Raw genomic sequence first — 16,242 nt, forward strand, 5'->3', positions numbered from 1 at the left:
GTAGTCATTAAATTGCGTCTTCTAATAGAATAACTCTACTATTCCTACTTAAATTTAGAAAGCTTGGTTGGCAAATAATATTGTTCACAGTAGTTGGTAACCACTGTGTTTTAAATTAGAATTATGATAAACACTTTCTACATTCATCATTTCATTTTGTGAAACCATATGCAATAGTAGTGTAAGGAAAAGTCCTCCTTTATAGCTGAGGACACTAATGACTTAAGTTTTAAGCTGGAGAATCACCAAATAGAATTACTGGGACTGGAGTCCGAGTTTTCCAACTTCTAATCCAGTGCTCTATTCAGTGTGTTGCAGTGTAGAACAGTTTATTTTATTCACTTACTTCACAACATTTATTTAGCATCTTTTAGGTGCTTTGTGCTAGAGATTTAAAAACTGAAAAGTCCTGTGACTTGCCCTTGGGATGCACACGGAAGAAACAAAATTTAAGCAAATGATTACAAATAGAATGTGACTGGGTGATAATAGAACTGGTTAGAGGATAAATGGGGGAGGGCCGGAGGAAGGGTATTGGAGGATGGAAGATGAGGAAGACTAAAGAAAATGTAGAAAGATCATCATAGAATTAACTTTTAGAGAATTTTAACCATTTATTACTTGACAGTGTTCATTTCCTTAAAAAAAGTTAGTTTTGCCTTTTCCCTTTCTTACCTTTGTTGAAGTATTGGGGGCGGTAAGGGTCTAGGGAAGTGGAAGATGATGAGTGAAAAATGAAAAGTAAATATGGTCAGTTACACCCTCAGGTGGCCTTGGATTTAGTGTTTCCTGATCAATGTTGGCACATACTTGAAAGTCTTCTTGGATCTATCTGTGTAGAAGGGCAATCAGAAATATATTCATGGAAAATACATCTTTTCCCCTTTGGCAAAAACCAAGCTACTCTACTTTTAATTATTGAATCAAGAGGGGTCTAATCAGTGCTTATCTGAGACTTCTTTGAGTCTTCAGGATTCACTCGGTAACAAATCCACACCACAGTGGGCCCAGGCCTTGTTCATGTCATCTCCTTTGCAAAGTGAGGTCAGCCCTTCTCGTTCAGTACAGTAATATCCATTTTCTACTAATGAATTCTTTCCTGTAGCAGGAAATGCATTTGGAGCAGCAATTACTATACTCTTGCTACTTTAATCTTTGTGTGTTAATATCTTGTCTCTACTTTTTAAAAAGAGTTTAAGGCAACTTTTAGGAAAAGATACATGTAGAAAAAATAAATATATAGTTGAACAATTTAAACATGAAAATAAATATCAAAACTTATGTATTGGAATGGGTTGGTGATGGTGATGATGATAGCAGCAGCTAATAACTATTGAATGTTAACTATGTGCCACTATATGCACCATCTCATTTTGTTCCTAAAAATAACTTTAAGATAAAATACCCATTCTCATTTTACAGACAAGGAAACTAAGAAGCATTTTTTAAGGTCTCTGTACTAGGAAATGTAGAATGGGATGGAGAGAGCAGTGTAAGAGGATAAAGAGAGGGATTAGATAAGAGCAGAACCACAGGCTAAGTATGATGGTGATCCTAGGGGCAGTTTTGAGAAAGAGGAGCCGGGCAAGGGGTCTCTGCATTTTTGAGCCCAATTGTCTGTCTTTCACTATATTTCTATTACTAAAACATTTCTTTCTAAACTTTTTACCCCTTGGCCTGCTCCTTGTTTACCCTCCTTTTTTGAAGTTATGGTGAGCTATAATATGAAACATTAAGAAATTAAATGAACATTGTACCAAGAAATTTCCATATCACATCTGTCTTTATAGAAACATACCAGCAGTAGGTTACTTCTGTTTGGCTCCTTTTATACCACATCAGTTTATATGCCACGAATAAGATAGGATGGGGCCTGTTTTCCTAGCCCCACATAAAAACATAGTATTGTTAAATTTTTAGTTATTTTGCTAGTTGAACAGAATATCCCATTGTTGTTTTGATTTGCTTTTCTTTGATTTTGATGAAGTTGAGTGACTTATTTGTTGGGCATTTTATCTCATTTTCTGTGAATTTCCACATTCATATTCTGCCCATTTCTGTATGAGCTATTCATACAAGTTCTTTGAAGTTAAGGAAATTAGCCAGTTATAATAAGTATTTTAGATAATTTTCTGGTAGAATTTTAAAAATTCTATCAATCTTTACTTTATGGAATCTCATTTTTGTGTCTGAAGTATAGAATCTCCCATGTTGGATGAAATGTTTTTTAATTACCCATATTTTCTTTTATAACTTTTATGTTTTTATTTTTTATGCTTATTTATCTTTTGCCCATCTAGACTTACTTTTGTTTAAGGGATGATGTAGACTCAGTTTTGCTTATGTTCTAAAGAGCTAGCCATATGACTTAACAGCATTATTGACTTGCTCACCTTTCCTCTCACGATTAGAAAACCATCTTTATCATGTAATAGTTAAAGTGTGTGTATGTATCTGTGTGTTTATATGTGTGTGTTTGTGTATATATACATAGAAAATCTTGGCTTTATATTATGTTTCATTGATCTCTATTTTGCAAGATATAAAGAGCTTTAAAAAAGAACTCACTAGTATTTTAATTAAGAATGTATTGAACTGAAAGACAAGGACAAGTTTGGACTTTTTGGTTGTTTAGGTTTATTTCTATGTCCCTCAAAAGAACTTGTTTTCTTTGTATGATTGTTACACATTCATACACAAATTTTAATTTTCCCAACTTGATCCCCTATTCCTTTAGACAATTTTATCTTTTTTGTTGCTCTTGTAAGTTGCATCTTTTCTTCCACTTTTTCCAACTGGTTAGTTTTTTTAAAAATATATTTATGTCATTTTTGTAGCCAACATGTTTGATTCTCTTGGATTTTCTTAGATTCTAAATATACAATCATAACATTATTCATGATTCTTATTCCATTTTTCCAAAAGATGTTAAATAATAGCAAGAATGATGGGCATCCCAATTTTGTTCTTGATTTTAATAGGAAAGTTCCTTGTGTTTTATCATTAAGAGTATATATTTTATCCATTCAAGAAAGTATTCAGCAGTTACTATTTTTCTAAAAATTGTTTTAAAATCAAAACAGATATTTATCTTTTTGAATGCCATTTGAGCACAAATGGAATAATCATTTTTTGTCTCTTTAGAACCTTTTAATATTGCAAATTTTATTAATGGATTTCCTAATAGTGAACCATCACTGCATTTCTTAAATAAACTTTACTTGATAGTGATATATTATTCTTTTTAGATAATGTTGATTTATTTTGCTGAAATTTTATTTAGCATATTTTGTTGTGATTCCTAAATCAGACTGCTTTGTAGTTAACAAAAACTTTTTGTATTGTTAAGTTATGCTGGCTTCATAATTTGGAAGCTTTCTTTCTTCTATGTATTCTGGAGCATTTTGTATAGTATTGAAATTGTTCCCTTAAAGGCTCAAAAATGTATTTGTGCAGTAGTTTCAGTCTGATTTAATTGTGTTTTGGATGAGTTGCTCTTTGGTAACTATTCTTTCCTGGTCATTGACTGGTTTGTTTGGTTTTGTCTTCTGAGGTCAATGTTGGTCATTTAGAGTTCCCTATAAAATGTTTCATTTCATTTCCAGTATCTAAATAATATTAAAAGGTTTTGCAAATTAATCTCTTATTGTTCTTTTATCTTTGTAGCTGTAGTTATCTTCCGTTGTCATTTCCAACTTTATTTGTATTTTCTCTCTTTGAATTATCCAGAGCTTAGTCTTCATTAATTAATTTGTATCCAAAATCAGCTCTTGTTCCATTTACTATTACATATTATCAACGGCTCTTTCCAACATGAAAAAGTTAGAGTGGGCATAGCCCAAATACCCCTAAAGATTGGGAGAAAAACCAAAGGAGAAAGTAGAGTTATAACAGAGAAGATAGGATTTAACAAATGAGTATGACTGCTGAATCATTATATTGATGTTTATTTTAGTCTCCAGTGTCTTGGAGCAGCCAGAAGGAATAACATAAAATTGTGAGATTTAAACTTAATTGTGAAACTTAGTCTTAAACTTAATTGTTGCGGCATGCTTTGAAATTATTTATTTTGTATATATGTTATTTTTGCACACAAAAAAATAACATATGATTCTGTAACCGGTGTGGGTGGTGATGCCTCCAGGGTGGTTGAGCTTTTGAGTACACAGGGCACACGTGCTGCAGGGTGAGGAGTGGCCCAGGGAGCAGCCAGCGGTCATGTGGGAGCTCAGAGCCGGAAAAGCCGGGTTCAGATAAGCACCACAAGGTAGCTCTTCCATAGGACTGCATGCCTAGCGTCAGGCTGCTTCCCAGCCAATAAACTCCATGAACCCAATGAAACCCATCCTGCCCCCCACATCCCATACCCCATGGTGATGGTTCCTTCACCTACAAGTCTGTGCCTTGGCAGCAAAGTGCCAACAAGCCAGGGGGATTGCTCTCTGTGGTAACTGCCATATGGGACATCAGCAACACATCCCAGAGTCAGGTTTTGGGGAATGCCATGGGCCCTGGAGGGGACCCCACTAGCAGCTCCATGATGCCTGGAGTGGCAGACTGCAGTCCTGCCCTCAACTCACCATAGCAAGGGCTACACACAGCAGGGGGTGTATGGCCATGGGGGTGGCCCTGGGGTCCTGGGCCTCCCCTTGCAGGCCTCCTGGCCCTCCATGGATTTCATAGAAGCAGCAGCTGCTACTGCCGTGGCTGATGTTGGGGGCGGGGTGGGCAGCCTCCCCACTGGTTTGAACGCAATCAGCATGGGGCAAGTGATGGGCCCTTCCAGCAAGCATTGGCCCTGATGCCCCTGTACGTGGGGGCTAGCATCTGCCACAGCATGGGTTCCCTGCCCTCCACCCCCAGGCCCAGCCATTGCCCTCACAGGGAGTCAAGAGCCTCTTCTGTCAAGGTGTACCTGGGGTGACAGTATATGTAAGGAGGCCAGTACACACCTAGCACTGCCCAGTATGCATCTAGCCCCGGACAGCCTTCTGCACCTGCATCGTCCTACCCAGGGCACAGGTTGCCCCTGCAGCAGGGGATGGACTAGTACCTGCCCACTCCTGGTCCCCCAGGACTGCACTACAAGTCCACCGACCAGTTCAACAGGCAGAGCACCAGCTTCAATCGTGGAAACAACTACAGCCAGCCCAGCATGAGCGGGCCTGCCAGCTCCCCCCGTCAGGGAACCCCTCACCACCCATGATCCCCAAAAGCAGCATCTACTACCTGACTCCAGGGCAGGAAGTCAAGTCTCCCTTCCTGCCTGACCTCAAACCAACTGTGAACTCTTTGCACCCATCACCTTCAGGAGCCAGCCCATGCGATGAGCTGTGGCTAGCCTTCCTTGTATGTGACAGAATGGTTCTAGAGCCCTTCTGCCTGTAGTACAACCTGGCAGTGAGCAACCATGTCTTCCAGTTCCACAACTCCTTCTGCAGGACCCTGATGTTCAGACCTGACCTCGAGCTGCAGTTCAAGTGTTACCTCCTCAAGGACTGGCAGATGAACACCAACTGGCTGGTGTCTATGCGGGTTAGCATCAACACCTTGCCACTCACCATTGAATGCATTGACAACAAGACCTACCATAAGCCCCTCTAGCTGAAGCATGTGTGTCAACCTGGCTCTAAAACCATCCCACCTCTTAGTGCTGTAGCTGGTACACCACCCCTCTGTTCAGTTTGTGCTACAAGGCCTCATTGAAAAGCAACTCCTGCCCACCGAGCACTGCATAACCAAGATCAAGTGGAACTTTAGCAGTGGCACCATCCCAGGCATCCGGGGCCCAATGGGGAAGACAGCATGGAGCACACAGCATCAAGATGTCGCTGAAGTGCCCCATCACCTTCCTCAAGATCCAGGTCCCTGCCCATGGCCATGATTGTCACCACATACAGTGCTTCAACCTAGAGTCCTATCTGCAACTGAACTGTGAGCAGGGAACCTGGAGGTGTCCTGTCTTCAATAAGACAACGTGGCTAAAGGGCCTGGAGATGGACCCGTACATGCTGGGGATTCTTATTTATATTCAGAACTCAAACTATGAGGAGATCACCATAGACCCTGCATGCAGCTGGGAGCCCATGACTGTGAAGCCTGACCTTCACGTGAAGGAGGAGCCAGATGGGTCAGTACTGAAGCACTGCCACACTGTGAAGCCAGCCCACGTGCTGGTAGCCCAGCGTCATGGATATGATAGCTACCCTGGGCAGCCACCTCCCTCCTCTACCCTCAGTGACTATCCCAGACAGGGTTTTGGCTTCTTGGAACCTGGGAGTTTCCCTGACTCCTTCCCGTACACCACACCAAACATCCCAACCTGGCCTGAGTTCACCCCGGGGCCCCCACCCATCTCCTTCTAGTTTGACATTCCCATCATCCTCCTGACTCCAGAAAAACCTGCCTCCTGTCTCCCAGGTCAGATGGCACCCGCCGACCATGTGGAACTAGCCCACAACGCTGGGCCTCAGGGGCTACACAACCCCAACGTTGGAGCCCCTCCAGGGCCCCAGCTCCACCACCAGAACCCATCCCCACTGTCACGAGCCTCTGAGCGAAGCCAAAGCCCCAATACAAAACTGACCTTCAACCTTACCCTGGGCAAGATGGGGCCCTTAGTTCTGTTTGGAGCAGGAGAGGCCTCGGAACCAGCTCTGGACAGCTCTTCAGGAAAGATGCAACTTCTCAGAAGATAACATGCTTCCTTCAGCTCTTATGACGCAGTCGACTTGTTCACCTACAACACATGGCTGCTCCCAGAACTGACCAACCCCTATGAGCTGCTGTCGTGCTTGGGCCTGCCGACCTCCCTCAGACAGCAATAACGACCTGTTCTCTTTGAGAACAACTGATGGACCCCATGTTCACTGCGACTGGGACGTGCTCATAGATTTCAGAAAGGGCCTACCCAGCCCCCATGGGACACCCAGGGATCTACCTTGCCCCTCCTCATGAATTCAAAGCAGCTGTAGTGCTGCTTTGTCCCTTCCATCATGCCTGCTGCCACAGAAATAAGTTTGTGTAAGGCGCCCTGCTCATCCCTGCCCACCCCACCTCATCCACACTAGTGCAGAAACTGCCCTCGTCTCCTGGACCCCAAGCCTTGTCTTATTTTTGAGGCCTGCTGCCACCCAGGCATCATGTTCCACGTTCCAAGTTGACTCCTTGACTGTTGCAGAGATGGTGAGGGGCAAGACTTGCTCTGTCCACTGGCCTGGGGCAGGGGCAGGGGTGAGAACTCCTGGCTGAAGCCCCCTGTCCCTCACCTCTGGGAACCATGTTGAACCCCGACCCTTTCCTGGTCTACAAGGTATTCTCCCAGCCTTCCCTGTCTGTGATGGCCGATCCCTAACCCCATCCTATGCTTCCAACAAGAGTCTGGAGAGCAGGGAGCTATAAAGCACAACATTGTACATATTGTAGGAACACTACAAGCTGGAAAAAAAGGAGACACTGTATAAAGGAAGCAGGCCCCTCTCTGGTACAGCTGGGGTTTACAGTGCTCCTTTCCCTGGGGGACAGCACCTGGGTCCAGCAAGCTCCCTGAAGAACACACTGTGGTCTCAGGCCCAGCTCTTCACAGAAATTCTCCAGCAGGCTGCTCTTCCAACTACCCTTTGTCTATGACAGTGAAGAATTGGTGCAGCTGTGTTTTTAAAATCACCTTTCCCATGTTCACCCAAAGGCCAGGTCCCGGTGGCAGGGGGCAGAGTCAGTGAGTATGTGCATGCATGAGCAGGTCCTTAGGTCCTCTGTCCCCTGTCTCTATCAGTCTCCATTAAAGAACTCCCTCTTTAAATAATATACAAAGAAACGCAAACTTAAAACAAAAAAGAATCTGCTCTTGAATTTGGTGATTCTTCTTTTCTCAAACTTATTTTTTAGTCAAGTCAGATAATTCATTTACTTCCTATTTTGATGGGTTTTGTAGTATGTGTTTAAAAGACATGAGTTTTCCCTTAGGCATGACTTTAGCTATATCCAATAATCTTTTTTATTTGTAACATTTTCATTATTGTTTCGTTCTACACTGTCTACAATTTAAGTTTTGAGTTTTCATTGGCTCAGTTTTTTGAGGGAGAATTTTGTTTTTTTTTTAACTATCCTAATGAAAAATTTCAAACACACAGAAGAATATGGTAGAAAAACATTACAAATGAACAGCCACATACCCACCTTATACTATTAACATTTTTCCATATCATTTGATCTATGTATTTTTTTTAGTTATTGAACCATGTTAAAAACTTTTATTATGGAACTTTTCAAGCATATTCAAAAATAGAGAAAAATATATGACTGGGTACAAGTATTTAATAGCTTTAAAGTGAAAACAAAGCTATCTTGATATTTCACTCTTAGATACTTCAATCTTGTCTCCAGGAAACAGGGACTTTCTCTTCACTGCGATGTCATTATCACACCTAATAAAATTGACAGTAAAATTCCTGAGTGTCCCCTAATACCAAGTCCATATAAAATATTTTCAGTTGTCCCCAAATTATTTTTTAACAAACCAGGATTTAATCAAGGACCACATATTATGTTTGCTTGTTATGCTTCTTAAATTTTTTTTAATTATTTTTATTGCATAGTATAACATATATACAAAGCGAAGAAATAAAAAAGCAATGGTTTTCGAAGCACTCTTCAATAAGTAGTTACAGGACAGTTCGCAGAGTCTGTCATGGACTACTATATGATCCTCTCATATTTTTCCTTCTAGCTGCTCCAGAATATAGAAGCTAGAGGGCTTAAATACTTTTTTCTCATCACAATTGACTTTTTTCCTTCTTTTTTGTGAAAAATAACATATATACAAAAAAGCTATAAATTTCAAAGCCCAGCACCACAATTAGTTGTAGAACATATTTCATAGTTTGACATGGGTTACAATGTCACAATTTTAGGTTTTTACTTCTAGCTGCTCTAAAATACTGGAGACTAAAAGATATCAATTTAATGATTCAGCATTCATATTCATTTTTTAAATCCTGTGTTCTCTGTATAACTCCACCATCACCTTTGATGTTTCCATACCTCTCTTTAAGGTTGTTTGGGCTATGGCAATTCCAAATTTTTGATATTGGAAGGGTCTGTCACCAATATGGGGTAGGGAGATGGAACTATCTGATGTTCTGGAGAGGGTGGGCTAGGTTCCAGGATTTATCTGGACCACGGACCCATCTGGAGGTTGTAGGTTTCTGGAAAGTTACTCTAGTACATGGAACCCTTGTAGAATCTTATATATTGCCCTAGGTGTTCTTTAGAATTGGCTGGAATGGTCCTGGAGGGGGTTGGCAGGTTATGATAGACAGCAAGGTCTACCCAAAGCTTGCGTCAGAGCAACCTCCAGAGTAGCCTCTCAACTCTACTTGAATTCTCTCTGCTACTGATACTTTATTAATTACACTTCTTTCCCCCCTTTTAGTCAGGATGAAATCGTTACTCCTACGGTGCCAGGTCTGGATTCACCCCTGGGAGTCATCTCCCATGTCACCAGGGAAATTTTCACCCCTGGGTGTGTCATGTCCCATGTAGGGGGGAGGGCAATGATTTCACTTGCAGAGTTGGGCTTAGAGAGACTGAGGCCACATCTGAGCAACAACAGAGGTCCTTGAGAAGTAACTCTTAGGCATGCCTATAGGTAGCCTAATTCTCCACTACCTACATAAGCTTCACAAGAGTAAGCCTCATGATTGTGGGTATGGCCTATTGATTTTGGTGTCACTAAATTTTAACACAGTATCAGGGGATTCCTTGTTGGTAAGGTTTAACAGTTACATATTCTTTCTCCCCTCCCTCAGGGAACTTTGCCAATACTTTTTGATTATCTGCTTAATATACTCTAGGATGTTTCCAGGCATTACAATAATCTATACAGGATTAAAGGACCTCTTTCTTATTCTGTGCTCCCTGTGTTTCAGTTGTTCAAATGAGCTATACAGATAGGTTGAATTAGATCACACCCTACAGAAAATTTCAGTTCCAGATCAGATAAACCTTTCTTCCACTGGTCTCAAAGAGTATGTGTGGTTCTAAAATATAAATACTGTCTTCCTTATCCTATGTTCTGAATTACTTTAACCCCAACCTGCTCAGCTTCATTCTTATCTCTAAATATCAGCCTCTCAAAATCCAAAAATATTTATCACCACTCCAGACTCAATGTGTCTGCTCTAAAAGCTTACAGTCTAGGCCCCTGTTTTCTTATAAGCATTTTCTAAAGGTGACCATACCATTGTTGTTTTTTTGTTTCTGGCTTATTTATCTCACCAAATGTCCCATATGTTCATTCACATCATTGCATACCTCACGACTTTGTTCCTTTTTGTAACAGCACAACCTTCATTCATAAGTATACGCCATTGTTCTCCAATCTGCTTCTCCATCAGTGCATCTTTCAGCCACCTGCATTCATTGGGCATCATGTAGAAGGCCCAAAGTCCACAGTCCATCAACATGTCAAAATTCTCAATTTTAGAGAATTTCATTTTTCCCAAGAGACAGAAAACCAATAAACACACCCTTGCCAAATAGGAAATCTAAACCTCTTAGCTCTTTTCCTTCACCCCATTATTTACATCTCCTGTTGCTGTGGTAGTGCTGATGGTTTCCTTTTGAACATAGCTCATAGCATGCAATAGCAGTTTTCCCCCATACCCTGGACTTAAACACTGTTTATACCAGAATCATATCTTTGAAGTAATTCTTAGGAGAACTCATTCATATTTCTGGTGTGAGTCAGTGGAACACTTAGGTCTATACAACCCCTTCCAATCTTGCTCATCCTCAATATAGTAATATTACTTCAAGACCCACTAGAGAATCACCTTCGCTCCTGTCTATTCCTTTACATTGGAGTTCAACCTCATTAGCTAATGGTTCACCCATCTGTACCTTCTCTGTATCTCTAAGTCCCCTATGTTCTGTATTATAAGCCTCTGATTATACCTTTATGCTGGTCATAAAAGTGGAATCATACAGTATCTATCCTTTTAAGTCCGGCTAAATTCGCTCAGCATTATGTCTTCAAGGTTCATTCATCTTGTCATGTGCTTCAGTACGTCATTTTGTTTTACTGCTACATAATTTTTATCGTATGTATATATCACATTTTGTGGATTGACTCGTCTGTTGATGGGCATTTAGTTTGTTTCCATCTTTTGGCGATTGTGAATAATGCTACTGTGAACATCCATGTGCAAATGTCTGTCTGTATCGTTGCTTTCAGCTCTTCTGGATATGATGCTGGCTATCGGTTTTTCATATATGCCCTTTATCATATTGAAGTAGTTGCCTTTGATTCATATCTTTTGGAGTGTTTTTATCAGAAATAGATCGTGAATTTTGTCAAATGTTTTTTCAGCATCAGTCAAGATGATTATGTGATTTTTCCCTTTTGATTTGTTAATGTGCTGTATTACAATAATTGATTTTCTTGCGTCGAACCATCCTTGCATCCCTGGTATAAACCCCACTTGGCCCTGATGTGTAATTTTAATGTGCTGTTGGATTCAGTTTGTTAATATTTTATTGAGAATTTTTACATCTATATTCATTAGGGAGCTTGGCCTGTTGTTTTCCTTTCTTATAATATCTTTACCCGGTTTTGGTATTAAAATGCTATTAGCTTCATAAAATGAGTTAGGTAGAGTTCCTTTTTCCTCAATTTTTTGGAAATGTTTGAGCAGAATCGGTGTTAGTTCTTTCTGGAATGTTTGAGAAAACTCCCCTGAGAAGTCATTTTCTGCGAACTAGAAGGTAGATTTAAAAGTTTAATTAGCTTCATATTATACAAGGAAACACATGATGGCTAGTTTTATTGGTAATTAGTTATGCTGACTTTGATCCCTGGGTTAAAGTTGGTGATAGCCAAATGTCTTTATTTATAATTATTTATTTTATATTGCATATTATATAGTCACATACCATGTAACCATCCAAAGTATGCAATCAGTGGTTGACAATATCGTCATATAGCTGTGCATTTATCATCACAATTGGATGTCTTTATTTTTTTTATTTTTTGGGTGCATGGTCCGGACATCAAACCTGGATCTACCGCATGTAAGGTGAACATTCTACCACTGAACCACCCTGGCACTCTTGGATGTCTTTATTTTTAAGTAACTTAAAAAAGAAGGGCAAGTAGAGAGTTATCCATGACAGGTATCTGTGGCATGATGTTTTGACTCTATACAGATTCCAGTTTTCTTTTAACCTCCCCCCTGATGGTTTTAGATTCCAATGCTGATGTTTTTTTCTTTTTTTTATTTTTTTGCATGGGCAGGCATTGGGATTCGAACCCGGGTTTCTGGCATAGCAGGTGAGAACTTTGCCTGCTGAGCCACCATGGCCTGGTCTAATGCTAATCTTTGCCTAAATCCAGCACTTCCTTACACATTCCAAAATGATGATTTTCAAATTCTGTTATTTTTTCTACATTTATCACAGATTGGCTTCTGGAACAAAGAATTTCCTTTTCTTAGCAACAGCGGCTTTTTGGTTATCTTAAAATACAGCTCTTTCAGTGTCAGTGGCTGAGAGATTTCAAACAGAGTTGAGAGGTTATCTGGAGGTTATTCCTACGCAGTATATAGATATCCCCTTTTTTTGTTTATGGTGTATTAGAGTGGCTAGAGGGAAGTGCCTGAAACAGCACAGCTGTTTTCAGTAGCCATGTTTCTTGAAGATGATTGTATAATGATAATAGCTTTCATAGTGTGACTGTATGATTATGAAAACCTTGTGTCTGATGCTCCTTTTATCTATGGTGTGGACAGATGAGTAAAAACTATGTATAAAAAATATGAAGAAATAATAAGGGGAACAAAGGTTAAAATAAATCGAGTATATTGAAATACTAGTGGTCAATGAAAGGGAGTGGTAAGGGGTATGGCATATATGAGTTTTTTCTTTTTTCTTTCTTTTGCTGGAGAGATGCAAATCTTCCCCCCAAAAATGATCATTATGATGAATACACAACTATGTGATGGAAAAAAATGTACTTGGAAATGTATTGTGTTTTTGCATATATGTTTTTTTTTACAATTAAAAAAATATTAAAAAATAAAGAAAGAATATGTAATAAAATGTTAATGGTTCAGATAAAATATATATGTATAGTACTTTCAGAAAAGCAGTATTAAATGCTTAATTTTTACCAATGCCAGTTTTCAAAACTAGGAGTTGATGTTCATCGTTACTTCCAATGGTAATGAATGAACTTTTGCTTTGGCTTTCTCACTGTGAACCTGTGGTGGAATTTAATATATTCAGAGGGTTTCAATAAGTGGCATTTTTTTAATACCAAAATTATCATTTTAACTAGTGGGATCCCTCCTTAAATTGATTCCTGTGTCCTTTTGACCCAACATTATTAGTCTTTGAATATTGCCTTGCTTTTAGGCAAAAGAAGTCTCTGGCTTACCTTAAAAATCCCCTGTCCCCCATTTTTATTACAGAAGAAATACACAAATATATCCTCATTAAAACTCTAGACTATTTTTGAAGCATTTTGAGTGAAGTATGAAGCTTCTCTATTACTTCACCACACTTCTATTCTCACCTTCAGAGGTAACTATTCTCAGCTGTTTGGACCATATCCCTCTAGCCCTTTTCCTATGTTTTCACATATAAATATGTATAAACACATTTATGTACATAGCTTTTTTGTAGATGCCTTTTATCAGCAGAAGTTCCTTTCTATTTCTAATTTACTGAGAGTTTTTTTTTCATGAATGGATGTTAAATTTTGTCAAGTGCTTTTCCTGCATCAGTTCATATGGTCACGTAGCTTTATTTTTTGGACTAATATGGTGTGTTGTATTATTGATCTTCTAATATTGAAACAGTCTTGCATTTCTTGGTCATGGTTCATTACTTTATATATTGCTGGATTCTGTTTGCTAATTTCTTGTTGAAAATATTTGTGTCTATGTTCATGTGGGGTATTGGTCTGTCTGTTTTTTGTTTGTTTGTACCTTTGCTGTCTGGATCTGGTATCGGGGTGATGCTAGCCTAATAAAATGAGTTGGAAAGCATTCCACTCCTTTTCCTGGAAGAAACTGTGTAGAATTTGTGTTATTTCTTCTTAAAATATTTGGTAGAATTCCCCAGTGAAACCATTTGGGCCTGGAGATTTCTTTTGCAGAAAGTTATTAACTATAAATAGGTACATTTTATATAAGCTGTCTAATTTATGAGTGTAAACTTGTTCATAGTATTTTCTTATTACCTTTTTAATTTTTTTAGTTTTTACTTTTTTTTCATTTATAATATGTTTGTTTAGATATACAAAAGATTTTTATTGTAAGATATTCTCGTTAAGAAAAATCTTCTGGGTTAGAACTGTTTTCAGATACATAGAACCAAAGAATATCTAGTAACAGAAGAAAACAAAGAGTAGCAGTCTGCTTTCACACACTCAGTAAACCGAAGTAGGTATTACTAAGCCTTCTTTTAAGTTTTTTGTTTGTTTGTTTTTGCCCCCTTTATTAAAGAAGATGTACGTTTACAGAACAATCATGCATAAAATACAGGAACCCATGTACCATTCCACTGCCAGCACCTTGCTTTTGTGTAGAACATGTGTTACAGTTGATGATAGTACATTTTTGTAATGGTACTGTTCATGAAAGTCTATGGTTTACCTTAGGGTTCACTGCAGTGTAGTTCCATGAATGTTTTTAAAAAATTTATTCCATTACCTTATGTACAATCTAACTTTTTCCCTTTTAGTTATATTCAGATATATATTTCAGTGGTGTTCATTGCATTCACAGTATCATATTACTATTACCACCATCCGTTACTAAAACGTTTCCATCATTCCAAAATAGGAACTCTGTACATTTAAGCCTTAACTTCCCATTCTCTTACTACCTTTTAATGTCTTGCAGAGTGTATAATAATGATACCCAGTTTTATTCCTGATATTGATAGCCTATGTCTTATCTCCTTTTTTTAATTTGTTAGTTTCTGGAGGTTTTTAAATATGATATACTCAAAGAACCATCTCTTTCATTGATATCGTTAGTTTCATTGATATTTTTCTTTTGTTTTCCTGTTTTCAATTTCGTTGATTTCCAGACTTTATTATTTTCTGCTTGCTTCAGGTGTAATTTTGTTCTCTTTTTCTGGTTTCTTAAGGTGAAAGCTTAGATCATTGAATTGAGACCTACCTTATTTTCTAAATGTAAAGATTTAATGCTATAAGTTCCCCCATTTTCCAGTGCTTTTGGTATATTCCACTATTTCCATTTTCTTTTTAATGATTCCAGAATGTATGTATTAACATACTTATTAACATATATATAGTAACATTTAAGTTTCCATATTATTTTTTCCATTTTCATTCTCATATGCAAATCTTTTATTTTATATATAATGAAAGTGCTGGATCAAATGATGTAAGTATTTAAATTTTTGAAAGATTCTCTCTGACAGCTCTGTAAAAAATCTTTGCCAATTATCTTTCCCATCAGCAGAATATGAGAGGGCCTATTTCCCTCGTTCTCACAGATACTGGATATAATTAAGAAAAAAAAATAATTTTCAATACTGATAAGCAAAAATATGTTGTTTTTGTATGCCTTCCTTTGATTACCAGTGAAATTGAGGACTTTTTCATTTTTATTTACCATTTATCATTTAGTATTATGAATTGCATCTTCATACTCTTGGCTAGTTTTTCTATTGGATTTTTAATCTTTTTCTTATCAATTTGTTTCTTTATATATGTATCTGGATATTCATCCTTTTTCTGTTACATATTCTTTAAATATTTGACCTCGTTTGTGATTCTTTCATCATATAGAAAAATGTTAAATTTTATGTTGTCAAATCTTTCAGTCTTTTTATTTGTAGCTGTGGTTGTCTTTATTTAGGAAGGAGTTTTCTTACCTTAAATATTACTAAAATTTGTTTATTTTCTTCTGATATGTATACAATTTAACTTTTCACTTAGTCTTTTCATTTGGGGTGAGGGTGGGAGTGGTGGTGAGGTGGGGGTCTTAACTTTTATTTCTTTGTAAATTGCTAGCCAATTGTCTGCACACCCATTTTTGAGTAATCATCCCTTTCCTCATCAATTCAAATACCATTTTATTGTAAACTAAGTTCTCATATGTTTATCTATTTCTGCCATGTATGTTCTATTCTGTTCTGTTTGTTTTCTTTGTCTATTCCCTTACAATCGCCACCAGTGCTTTAATTACCACAGTTTTTTTTATTATA

General features: G+C 38.2%; 1 protein-coding gene and 1 pseudogene across 5 annotated transcripts in view; both read left to right on the forward strand.

Annotated features, from left to right (window-relative positions):
• Positions 1–16,242, forward strand: part of USP6NL (USP6 N-terminal like) — a 261,997-nt gene that overhangs the window by 220,317 nt on the left and 25,438 nt on the right. The window lies entirely within an intron of this gene.
• Positions 1,543–11,697, forward strand: LOC143689655 (zinc finger MIZ domain-containing protein 2 pseudogene; annotated as a pseudogene).

Source organism: Tamandua tetradactyla, chromosome 7 (genome assembly GCF_023851605.1).
Source record: "Tamandua tetradactyla isolate mTamTet1 chromosome 7, mTamTet1.pri, whole genome shotgun sequence".
In the NCBI taxonomy this organism is placed as follows: Eukaryota; Metazoa; Chordata; class Mammalia; order Pilosa; family Myrmecophagidae; genus Tamandua; species Tamandua tetradactyla.